Below are 13,153 nucleotides of genomic sequence, written 5' to 3' on the forward strand. Positions count from 1 at the left end.
GGGACTGGAGGATATTATGCTGAGTGAAATAAGTCAATTGGAGAAGGACAAACATTATATGGTCTCATTCATTTGGTGAATATAAATAATAGTGAAAGGGAATAAAGGTGAAGGAAGAAGAAATGGGTAGGAAATATCAGAAAGGGAGATAGAACATGGAAGACTCCTAACTCTGGGAAATGAACTAGGGGTGATGGAAGGGGAAGAGGGCAGGGGGTGGGGATGGCTGGGTGGCAGGCACTGAGGGGGGTACTTGATGGGATGAGCACTGAGTGTTATACTATATGTAGGTAAATCAAACTCCAATAAAAATATATATAAAGAATATTTGCTGTGGTCTTTTAATAGATGGATTTTATGATATCGAGGAATGTTCCTTCTATACCTCCACTTTCAAAAGTTTTACTCTAGAAAGGATATTCTATTTTGTCAATTTTTTAATGCATCCATTGAGAGGATCATATGGTTCTTTTCTTTTATTGATGTGATTTTTCATATTGATTGATTTGCAGATGTTGAACCAATCTTGCATTCCAGGAATAAATCCCGATTGGTCATGCTGAATAATCCTTTTAATGTACTGTTGGAGTCTATTGGCTAGTATCTTGGTGAGTATTTTGGCATTTATATACGTGAGGGATATTGGTCTGCAATTCTCCTTTTGGGTGGGGTCTTTTTCAGGTGTTGGGGTCAAGGCAACTTTGACCTCATAGAATGAATTTGGAAGTTTAACTTCCATTTCTGGGTTTTGAAACAGCTTCAGAAGAATAAGTGTTATTTCTTCTTTAAATGTTTGGGAGAATTCCCCTGGGAAGACATCTGGCCCTGAACTCTTGTTTTTGGGGAGGTTTGTTTATTTATAAATTTATTTTTTATTGGTGTTCAATTTGCTAACATATAGAATAACACCCAGTGTTCATCCCATCAAGTGTCCACCTCAGTGCCCGTCATCCAGTCACCCCCACCCCCCGCCCACCTCTCCTTCCACCACCCCTAGTTCATTTCCTAGAGTTAGGAGTCTCTATGTTCTGCCTCCCTTTCTGATATTTCCCACTCATTTTCTCCCTTCCCCTTTATTCCCTTTCACTATTATTTATATTCCCCAAATGAATGAGACCATATAATGTTTGTCCTTTTCCGATTGACTTATTTCACTCAGCATAATACCCTCCAGTTCCATCCACGTCGAAGCAAATGGTGGGTATTTTGCGTTACTAATTTGCCCATACCATGATTGGATTGTTTGCTTCTTGGTGTTGAGTTTAATAAGTTCTTTATAGATCTTGGATACTAGTTCTTTATCTGATACGTCATTTGCAAATATCTTCTCCCATTCTGTAGGTCGTCTTTTAGTTTTGTTGACTGTTTCTTTTGCTGTGCAAAAGCTTCTTATCTTGATGAAGTCCCAATAGTTTATTTTGTTTTTGTTTCTCTTGCCTTCATGGATGGATCTTGCAAGAAGTTACTGTAGCCAAGTTCAAAAAGGGTGTTTTCTGTGTTCCCCTCTAGGATTTTGATGGAATCTTGTCTCACATTTAGATCTTTCATCCATTTTTAGTTTATCTTTGTGTGTGGTGCGAGGGAGTGGTCTAGTTTCATTCTTCTGTATGTGGATGTCCAATTTTCCCATCACCATTTATTGAAGAGACTGTCTTTTTTTCCAGTGGATAGTCTTTCCTGCTTTGTCAAATATTAATTGACCATAAGGTTGAGGGTCCATTTCTGGATTCTCTATTCTGTTACATTGATCTATGTGTCTGTTTTTGTGCCAGTACCACACTGTCTTGATGACCACAGCTTTCTAGTACAACCTGAAATCTTGCATTATGATACCCCCCAGATATGGTTTTCTTTTTTAATATTCCCTTGACTATTCAGGGTCTTTTCTGATTCCACACAAATCTTAAAGTAATTTGTTCCAACTCTCTGAAGATAGTCCATGTTAATTTTTTTAATCGTTCAAATTTTTATTTTGATGCACAGTATGAGAAACAAACTTTTAAATAATCTGAATCTTATGGAAAATGAAACAGCAAATAAATTAGACCCATGTTAAAATAGAAGGTCAGTTATATGTCCAAACTTAAGGATATAAGAGCCACAGATAAACTTCGATTCCACAGTCTTCTTTGAGAGGCCGAAGTCTTTCAAACACAACTTTGCTATGAACTAACTGGTTCAGAGCTCAACAGCACATGGGAATGTTTAACAGGGGTGTTGATCAGGGATACGTTTCCTTGGTGCTGCTTTGATAATGTTGTCCACATGCAGAATCACCTCTGTTGTTTCAGCTGCACTCAAAAGAAGTTGTAGCTTCACTTGGAAACTTTCTGTTATACCCAGTACTGCCATATCTCAGATGGTACCTTCCTTCATATCTAGGCCAGCAGTTGTGTTGCCTTCACTGTGGGCAGCTCCCAGCTGGGCCACCCGGTCTGCACTGTCACAGCCTGCGTTATCAGCTATGATAGTTGGCAACATTCTCAGCGCTTTAGCATAAGACTCCATCGCAACAGCTTCTTTGCCTGGTGTTCTACTGGCAAGCTGTGTCACAGCATGAGCCATCAGCATCTCAGAACAGCCTCCTCCATACACTGTTCTAGAATCCCTCACAGTTTGGGCAAGAACACAAAGAGCATCATGCAAAGATCTTTCTGCTTCATCTGAAATTTGTTGAGTGGCACCACACAAAACAATGATACAAGCTTCACCAAGGGCTACCCCAGAAAAGTGGATAAGTTTATTTTCTCCAATCATGACTTCCTCAATAAGCTTGCAACTTCCAAACTTCACTAGTTCTGGGTGGTCAAAGGTAGATGCAATTTCACCACCTGTAACAAGAGCTAGGCATTCCACACCTGCCAAATCTGCATGTTTGATAGCCATAACACCAGCAGCACCAAAGAGCTGTTCAGGATAATTGTAAATTAACTGCCTATTAATAAAGCAATTTATCCCATGCTTAAGAATATGTTCAACTTTCTCCTTCATTTTTTCCTTTTCGGCATGTTCTATTTCAGCAACTTTTGCTGTAGAATCAACTCTTACCCTGGAACCAAATATCTTTATTTTGTCTGTATCCATACCAGTATTCGCAATGAGAATTTTAGCATTTTCAATTCGCTTTGGTTGATTTACTCCAATTTTTTAATTTTTATTTATTTATGATAGTCACACACAGAGAGAGGCACAGAGACACAGGCAGAGGGAGAAGCAGGCTTCATGCACCAGGAGCCCAATGTAGGATTTGATCCCGGGTCTCTGGGATCACGCCCTGGGCCAAAGGCAGGCGCCAAACTGCTGCGCCCCCCAGGGATCCCTACTCCAATTTTTTTATCCAACAGAAAGCCTTCATCTAAATAGGAATCTGTCAGACTTCCTCCTTGCTTCTTGATGACATGAATTGCCTCCAGATTACCAGAGCTTTTCAGTCTGAGAACAGCTTCTACGGCTAACTGAGTAAAGTGGTCTTTGTGATGAGTAAGAAGTTTTGAGGACAATGTTGTTCCTGCAATGTTCATTAATTAAATCTTGACGGAACTTAACTTCATCAGAAGATCAACTTAAGAATTCAACAGAGCCTGTCTTGCTGCCTTTGTAGCTTCTCTCCAACCCACAATGATGGTCTATGGGTGAATCTTTTTTGCAAAGTTTCCGCTTCCCTTAGAAATTCTGCTGCTAGCACAGTAACAGAGGTAGTACCATCACCAACTTCATCATCTTGAACCCTTGACATATCAACTAAAACTTTAGCTGCTGGATTGTCCACACCGATGTTTTTTAGAATAGTTGCACCATCATTGGTTACCATAAGAGAAGCATCTCGTCCACTGCTTCATAGAATTTTATCCATGCCCTTAGGTCCTAGGGTGCTCTTCACCAAGTCTCCAATAGCAATGGCACGAATAAAAGACGACAGCCGAGCCATCTCCACTCTGTCTTCATCAGCTCCAGCCTTGAAGATGTTCACAGGTGAGAGGGAAAGGGACGGCATGGTTCCGCAGCTTCAGCACATGCGCTCACCCCTCACAGCTCACGCCCAGAACCGGAGGGCAAAGTACATGTTATTTTGATAGGGATTGCATTAAACGTGTAAATTGCCCTGGGTAACATTGACATTTTCACAATATTAATTCTGCCAATCTATGAGCATGGAATATTTTTCCATCTCTTTGTGTCTTCCTCAATTTCTTTCAGAAGTGTTCTGTAGTTTTAGGGTATAGATCCTTTACCTCTTTGGTGAGGTTTATTCCTAGGTATCTTATGCTTTTGCATGCAATTGTAAATGGGATTGACTCCTTAATTTCTCTTTCTTCAGTCTCATTGTTAGTGTCTAGAAATGCCACTGACTTCTGGGCATTGCTTTTGTATCCTGCCACACTGCCAAATTGCTGTATGAGTTCTAGCAATCTTGGGTAGAGGCTTTTGGGTTTTCTATGTAGAGTATCATGTCATCTGTGAAGAGGGAGAGTTTGACTTCTTCTTTGCCCATTTGAATGCCTTTTATTTCTTTTTCTTGTCTGATTTCTGATGCTAGGACTTCTACTACTATGTTGAATAGCAGTGGTGAGAGTGGATATCCTTGTCTTGTTCCTGATTTTAGGGGAAAGGCTCCCACTGTTTCCCTATGAAAATGATATTTTCTGTAGGCTTTACTTAGATGGCTTTTAAGATGCTGAGGAATGTTTTGTCTATCCCTACACTCTGAAGAGTTTTGATCAGGAATGGATGGTGTATTTTGTCAAATGCTTTCTCTGCATATATTGAGAGGATCATATGGTTATTTTTTTTCTCTTGCTGATATGATCAATCACATTGATTGCTTTACGAGTGTTTTTTTATAAAAATCTTGAAAACACACTCATTAAAATATATTAAAAATATTCAACTCATGTACAACTTAGTAGCTATGGATGACATTATTTTTTAAATAATAAATTTATTTTTATGGGGTTCAATTTTCCAACATACAGAATAACACCCAGTGCTCATCCGGTCAAGTGCCGCCCTCAATGCCAATGATCTATTCACCTCCAACCCCAACCCTCCTCCCCTTCCACCACCCCTAGTTTGTTTACCAGAGTTAGGAGTCTTTATGTTCTGTCCCCCTTTCTGATATTTCCATTTTTTTCTATAATAAATTTATTTTTTATTGGTGTTCAATTTGCCAACATAGAGAATAACACCTAGTGTTCATCCCGTCAAGTGCCCCACTCAGTGCCCGTCACCCATTCACCCCCACCCCCCACCGTCCTCCCCTTCCACCACCCCTAGTTCATTTCCCAGAGTTAGGAGTCTTTATGTTCTGTCTCCTTTTCTGATATTTCCCACACATTTCTTCTCCCTTCCTTTATATTCCCTTTCACTATTATTTATATTCCCCAAATGAATGAGAACATACAATGTTTGTCCTTCTCCGATTGACTTACTTCACTCAGCATAATACCCTCCGGTTCCATCCACATTGAAGCAAATGGTATTTGTCATTTCTAATGGCTTAGTAATATTCCATTGTATACATAAACCACATCTTATTTTTTATTTATTTATTTATTTATTTATTTATTTATTTATTTATTTAGTTTGTTTTTATTGAAGTTCAATTCGCAAACGCATAGTATAACACCCAGTGCTCAATCCTTCAAGTGCCCTCTTCAGTACCCATCACCCAGTTATCCCAAACCCCCGCCCACCTCCCCTTCCACTACACTTTGTTCATTCCCCAGGGTTAGAGGTCTGTCATCGTTTGTCTCCCTCTCTAATTTTTCCCACTCACTTCCCCTCCTTTTCCTTATAGTCCCTTTCACTATTTCTTATATTCCTCGTAAGAGTAAACACATATGATGATTCTCCTTGTCTCATGGACTTACTTCACTATAATACCCTTCGATTCCATCCACCTCGAAGCAAACGGTGGATCGTCATCCTTTCTGAGGGCTGAGGACTATTCCATGGTATATATGGACCACATCTTCTTATCCAGGCATCTTCAAAGGACATCGTGGTCATTCCACAGTTTGGCTATTGTGGAAATTGCTGCTATGAAATTGGGGCAAAGGTTTCCTGGCATTTCACTGCATCTATATCCTTGGGGTAAATGCCAAGCAGTGCAATTGCTGGGTCATAGGGTAGCCGTGTTTTTAACTCTTTGAGAAAACTCCACACAGTTTCCCAGAGTAGCTCTAGGAGCTTACATTCCCACCAACAATGCGAGGGGGTTTCCAGTTCTCCACACCCTCCGCAACATCTGTTGTTTCCTGTTCTTTTTTTTATTTTTTATTTTATTTTTACTTTTCTTAATAAATTAATTTTTTATTGGTGTTCAATTTATCAACATACAGAATAACACTTAGTGCTCATACCATCAAGTGCCACCCTCAGTGCTCTTCACCCATTCACTCCCACCCCCCACCCGCCTCCCCTTCTATCACCCCTAGTTCGTTTCCCAGAGTTAGGAGTCTTTATGTTCTGTCTCCCTTTCTGATATTTCCCACACATTTCTTCTCCCTTCCCTTATATTCCCTTTCACTATTATTTATTTATTTATTTATTTATTTATTTATTTATTTATTTTATAATAAATTTATTTTTTATTGGTGTTCAATTTGCCAACATACAGAATAACACCCAGTGCTCATCCCGTCAAGTGTCCGCTCAGTGCCCGTCACCCATTCACCCCCACCCCCCGTCCTCCTCCCCTTCCACCACTTCTAGTTCAATTCCCAGAGTTAGGAGTCTTTACGTTCTGTCTCCCTTTCTGATATTTCCCACACATTTCTTCTCCCTTCCCTTATATTCCCTTTCACTATTATTTATATTCCCCAAATGAATGAGAACATATAATGTTTGTCCTTCTCCGATTGATTTATTTCACTCAGCATAATACCCTCCAGTTCCATCCACGTTGAAGCAAATGGTGGGTATTTGTCATTTCTAATGGCTGAGGAATATTCCATTGTATACATAAACTACATCTTCCTTATCCATTCATCTTTTGATGGACACAAGGCTCCTTCCACAGTTTGGCTATTGTGGACATTGCTGATATAAACATCGGGGTGCGGGTGTCCTGGCGTTTCATTGCATCTGTGTCTTTGAGGTAAATCCCCAGCAGTGCAATTGCTGGGTCGTGGGGCAGGTCTATTTTTAACTCTTTGAGGAACCTCCACACAGTTTTCCAGAGTGGCTGCACCAGTTCACATTCCCACCAACAGTGCAAGAGGGTTCCCCTTTTTCCACATCCTCTCCAACATCTGTGGTTTCCTGCCTTGTTAATGTTCCCCATTCTCACTGGTGTGAGGTGGTATCTCACTGTGGTTTTGATTTGTATTTCCCTGATGGCAAGTGATGCGGAGCATTTTCTCATGTGCATCTTGGCCATGTCTAGGTCTTCCTCTGTGAGATTTCTGTTCATGTCTTTTGCCCATTTCAGGATTGGATTGTTTGTTTCTTTGCTGTTGAGTTTAATAAGTTCTTTATAGATCTTGGAAACTAGCCCTTTATCTGATAGGTCATTTGCAAATATCTTCTCCCATTCTGTAGGTTGCAGATTTCTGAGTCCTGAATCCTGAACCTCTTCCCTCCAACATCCTCTTCTCTAAGTTGCTAGTTCCTGGCAATTGCCCTCTTTTCTTGGAGATTTCTAGAAGTTCTCTCTCCATTCTACATTGTAGGGCTTAGGTATACAGTCCCAGCCTCCTCCACCTTGCCTTTTGGTATCGTATGTTGTCCTACAGAAAACGTTTAACTTGAACAACTGTTTATACTGTCTTTGGCTTTTTTTTTAGATTTTAAATTTATTCATGAGAGACACACAGAGAGAGGCAGAGACACAGGCAGAGGGAGAAGCAGGCTCCTTGCAGGGAGCCCAATACAGGACTCAATCCCAGGACCCCAGGATTATGACCTGAGCCAAAGGCAGACACTCAACCACTGAGCCATCCATCCATCCATCCCTATCTTTGGTTTTCTGTGTCTTAAGGCTTCTCGTACCCCAAGATCACAAATTTTCCTGTACTTTCTTCAGATTAGGACTTTATTTTTTTTTTTAATTTTTTTTTATTGGTGTTCAATTTACTAACATACAGAATAACCCCCAGTGCCCGTCACCCATTCACTCCCACCCCCCGCCCTCCTCCCCTTCTACCACCCCTAGTTCGTTTCCCAGAGTTAGCAGTCTTTACGTTCTGTCTCCCTTTCTGATATTTCCCACACATTTCTTCTCCCTTCCCTTATATTCCCTTTCACTATTATTTATATTCCTCAAATGAATGAGACATACAATGTTTGTCCATCTCCAATTGACTTACTTCACTCAGCACAATACCCTCCAGTTCCATCCACGTTGAAGCAATTGGTGGGTATTTGTCATCTCTAATGGCTGAGGAATATTCCATTGTATACATAAACCACATCTTCTTTATCCATTCATCTTTTGATGGACACCGAGGCTCCTTCCACAGTTTGGCTATTGTGGACATTGCTGCTAGAAACATCGGGGTGCAGGTGTCCCTGCATTTCATTGCATATGAATCTTTGGGGTAAATCCCCAACGGTGCAATTGCTGGGTCGTAGGGCAGGTCTATTTTTAACTCTTTGAGGAACCTCCACACAGTTGTCCAGAGTAGTTGCACCAGTTCGCATTCCCACCAACAGTGTAAGAGGGTTCCCTTTTCTCCGCATCCTCTCCAACATTTGTGGTTTCCTGCCTTGTTAATTTTCCCCATTCTCACTGGTGTGAGGTGGTATCTCACTGTGGTTTTGATTTGTATTTCCCTAATGGCAAGTGATGCAGAGCATTTCCTCATGAGCGTGTTGGCCATGTCTAGGTCTTCCTCTGTGAGATTTCTGTTCATGTCTTTTGCCCATTTCATGATTAGATTGTTTGTTTCTTTGGTGTTGAGTTTAATAAGGTCTTTATAGATTTTGGAAACTAGCCCTTTTTCTGATACATCATCTGCAAATATCTTCTCCCATTCTGTAGGTTGTCTTTCAGTTTTGTTGACTGTATCCTTTGCTGTGCAAAGCTTCTTATCTTGAGTAAGTCCCAATAGTTCATTTTTGCTTTTGTTTCTTTTACCTTCGTAGATGTATCTTGCAAGAAGTTACTGTGACTGAGTTCAAAAAGGGTGTTGTCTGTGTTCTCCTCTACGATTTTGATGGACTCTTGTCTCACATTTAGGTCTTCCATCCATTTTGAGTTTATCTTTGTGTATGGTGAAAGAGAGTGGTCTAGTTTCATTCTTCTACATATGGATGTCCAATTTTCCCAGCACCATCTATTGAAGAGACTGTCTTTCTTCTGATATAGTCTTTCTTCCTTTATCGAATGTCAGTTGACCATAAAGTTGAGGATCTACTTCTGGATCCTCTATTCTGTTGTATTTATCTATGTGTCTGTTTTTGGGCCAGTGCCACACTGTCTTGATGACCACAGCTTTGTAGTACAACCTGAAATCTGGCATTGTGATGCCCCCAGATATGGTTTTCTTTTTTAAAATTCCCCTGGCTATTCGGGGTCTTTTCTGATTCCACACAAATCTTAAAATAATTTGTTCTCTCTGAAGAAAGTTCATGGTATTTTGACAGGGATTGCATTAAAGCTGTAAATTGCCCTGGGTAACATTGACATTTTCACAATATTAATTCTGCCAATCCATGAGCATGGATTATTTTTCCATCTCTTTGTGTCTTCCTCAATTTCTTTCAGAAGTGTTCTATAGTTTTGAGGGTATAGATCCTTTACCTCTTTGGTGAGGTTTATTCCTAGGTATCTTATGCTTTTGGGTGCAATTGTAAATGGGATTGACTCCTTAATTTCTCTTTCTTCAGTCTCATTGTTAGTGTCTAGAAATGCCATTGATTTCTGGCATTGATTTTCTATCCTGCCACGCAACCAAAATGGTGTATGAGTTTTAGCAACTTGGGTGGAGGCTTTTGGGTTTTCTCGGTAGAGTATCATGTCATCGTCGAAGAGGGAGAGTTTGACTTCTTCTTTGCCAATTTGAATGCCTTTAATGTCTTTTTGTTGTCTGATTGCTGAGGCTAGGACTTCCAGTACTATGTTGAATAGCAGTGGTGAGAGTGGAAATCCCTGTCGTGTTCCTGATCTTAGGTGAAAGGCTCCCAGTGCTTCCCCATTGAGAATGATATTTGCTGTGGGCTTTTCGTAGATGGCTTTTAAGATGTTGAGGAATGTTCCCTCTATCCCTACACTCTGAAGAGTTTTGATCAGGAATGAATGCTGTATTTTGTCAAATGCTTTCTCTGCATCTAATGAGAGGATCATATGGTTCTTGGTTTTTCTCTTGCTGATATGATGAATCACATTGATTGTTTTACGAGTGTTGAACCAGCCTTGTGTCCCGGGGATAAATCCTACTTGGTCTTGGTGAATAATTTTCTTAATGTACTTTTGGATCCTATTGGGTAGTATCCTGTTGAGAATTTTTGCATCCATGTTCACCAGGGATATTGGTCTGTAATTCTCCTTTTTGGTGGGGTCTTTGTCTGGTTTTGGAATTAAGGTGATGCTGGCCACATAGAACGAATTTGGAAGTACTCCATCTCTTTCTATCTTCCCAAACAGCTTTAGTAGAATAGGTATGATTTCTTCCTTAAACGTTTGATAGAATTGCCCTGGGAAGCCATCTGGCCCAGGATTATTGTGTCTTGGGAGGTTTTTTGATGTCTGCTTCAATTTCCTCCTTGGTTATCAGCCTGTTCAGGTTTTCTATTTCTTCCTGTTCCAGTTTTGGTAGTTTGTGTCTTTCCAGGAATGCGTGCATTTCTTCTAGATTGCCTAATTTGTTGGCGTATAGCTGTTCATAATACGTTTTTAAAATCGTTTGTATTTCCTTGGTGTTGGTAGTGATCTCTCCTTTCTCATTCATGATTTTATTAATTTGAGTCTTCTCTCTCTTCTTTTTAATAAGGTTGGCTAATGGTTTATCTATTTTATTAATTCTTTCAAAGAACCAATTCCTGGTTCTGTTGATCTGTTCCACAGTTCTTCTGTCTCGATTTCGTTGAGTTCTGCTCGAATTTTAATTAACTCTCTTCTTCTGCTGGGTGTAGGGTCCATCTGCTGTTTTTTCTCTAGCTCCTTTATGTGTAAGGTTAGCTTTTGTATTTGAGTTCTTTCCAGTTTTTGAATGGATGCTTGTATTGCGATGTATTTCCCCCTCAGGACTGCTTTTGCTGCATCCCAAAGATTTTGAATGGTTGTATCTTCATTCTCATTAGTTTCCATGAATCTTTTTAATTCTTTCTTAATTTCCTGGTTGACCCTTTCATCTTTTAGCAGGATGGTCCTTAACCTCCACATGGTTGAGGTCCTTCCAAGCTTCTTGTTGTGATTTAGTACTGATTTTAAGGCATTATGGTCTGAGAATATGCAGGGGACGATCCCAATCTTTTGGTATCGGTTCAGACCCGATTTGTGACCCCGTATGTGATCTATTCTGGAGAAAGTTCCATGTGCACTTAAGAAGAATGTGTATTCAGTTGAGTTTGGATGTAAAGTTCTGTAGATATCTGTAAAATCCATCTGGTCCAGTGTATCATTTAAAGCTCTCGTTTCTTTGGAGATGTTGTGCTTAGAAGACCTATCGAGGGTAAAAAGAGCTAGATTGAAGTCACCAAGTATAAGTGTATTATTATCTAAGTATTTCTTCACTTTGGTTATTAATTGGTTTATTTTTTTAAATTTATTTGTGATAATCACACACACACACACACACAGAGAGAGAGAGAGAGAGAGAGAGGAAGAGACATAGGCAGAAGGAGAAGCAGGCTCCATGCACCAGGAACCCGATGTGGGATTTGATCCCGCGTCTCCAGGATCACGCCCTGGGCCAAAGGCAGGCGCCAAACCGCTGAGCCACCCAGGGATCCCTTAATTGGTTTAAATATTTGGCAACTCCCAATTCCGGGCATATATATTGAGTATTTTTAAGTCCTCTTGTTGGATAGATCCTTTAAGTATGAGATAGTGTCCCTCTTCATCGCTCACTACAGTCTTTGGGGTAAATTTTAGTTTATCTGATATAAGGATGGCTACCCCTGCTTTCCTTTGAGAACCATTTGAATGGTAAATGGTTCTCCAACCTTTTATTTTCAGGCTGTAGGTGTCCTTCTGTCTAAAATGGGTCTCTTGTAGACAGAAAATAGATTGGTCCTGCTTTTTTATCCAGTCTGAAACCCTGCACCTTTTGATGGGGTCATTAAGCCCGTTCACGTTCAGAGTTACTATTGAGAGATATGCGTTTAGTGTTCTCATGATATCTATTCAGTCCTTGTTTTGTGGATTGTTCCACTGAACTTCTTCTTAAAGGGGAATTTTAAGAGTCCCCCTTAAAATTTCTTGCAGAGCTGGTTTGGAGGTCACATATTCTTTCAGTTCCTGCCTGTCTTGGAAGCTCTTTATCTCTCCTTCCATTCTGAATGAGAGCCTTGCTGGATAAAGTATTCTTGGTTGCATGTTCTTTTCATTTAGGACCCTGAATATATCCTGCCAGCCCTTTCTGGCCTGCCAGGTCTCTGTGGAGAGGTCTGCTGTTACCCTAATACTCCTCCCCATAAGAGTCAGGGATTTCTTGTCTCTTGCTTTTTTAAGGATCTTCTCTTTATCTTTGGAATTTGCAAGCTTCACTATTAGATGTCGAGGTGTTGAACGTTTTTTATTGATTTTGGGGGGGGGAATCTCTCTATTTCCTGGATCTGAATGCCTGTTTCCCTTCCCAGATTAGGAAAATTTTAAGTTAGGATTTCTTCAAATACATATTCTGGCCCTCTGTCCCTTTTGGCGCCCTCGGGAACCCCAATTAAACATAGGTTTTTCTTTCTCAGGCTGTCGTTTATTTCCCTTAATCTATCCTCATGGTCTTTTAATTGTCTGTCTCTTTTTTCCTCAGTTTCCCTCTTTGCCATCAATTTGTCTTCTATGTCACTCACTCGTTCTTCCACCTTGTTAACCCTCGTCATTAGGACTTCTAGTTTGGATTGCATCTCATTCAGTTGATTTTTAATTTCGGCCTGATTGGATCTAAATTCTGCAGTCGTGAAGTCTCTTGAGTCCTTTATGCTTTTTTCTAGAGCCACCAGTAGCTGTATGATAGTGCTTCTGAATTGGCTTTCTGACATTGAATTGTAA

General features: G+C 40.2%; 1 long non-coding RNA gene and 1 pseudogene across 2 annotated transcripts in view; one reads left to right on the plus strand and one right to left on the minus strand.

The window, feature by feature from the left end:
- Positions 1–547: 547 nt before the first annotated feature.
- The window catches only part of LOC111097184, a 29,228-nt gene continuing 16,622 nt past the window's right edge, over positions 548–13,153 (plus strand). The window contains exon 1 of one of the 2 annotated variants that reach the window (XR_005363826.1): positions 548–608. This is a non-coding gene — a long non-coding RNA (uncharacterized LOC111097184). Of the gene's footprint in view, positions 609–3,308; positions 3,973–13,153 lie in introns of those variants that run through there. The other variant, XR_005363825.1, reaches the window with a different exon arrangement.
- Positions 2,206–3,995, minus strand: LOC100855826 (annotated as a pseudogene).

Source organism: Canis lupus, chromosome 8, assembly GCF_011100685.1.
Source record: "Canis lupus familiaris isolate Mischka breed German Shepherd chromosome 8, alternate assembly UU_Cfam_GSD_1.0, whole genome shotgun sequence".
Classification (NCBI taxonomy): Eukaryota; Metazoa; Chordata; class Mammalia; order Carnivora; family Canidae; genus Canis; species Canis lupus.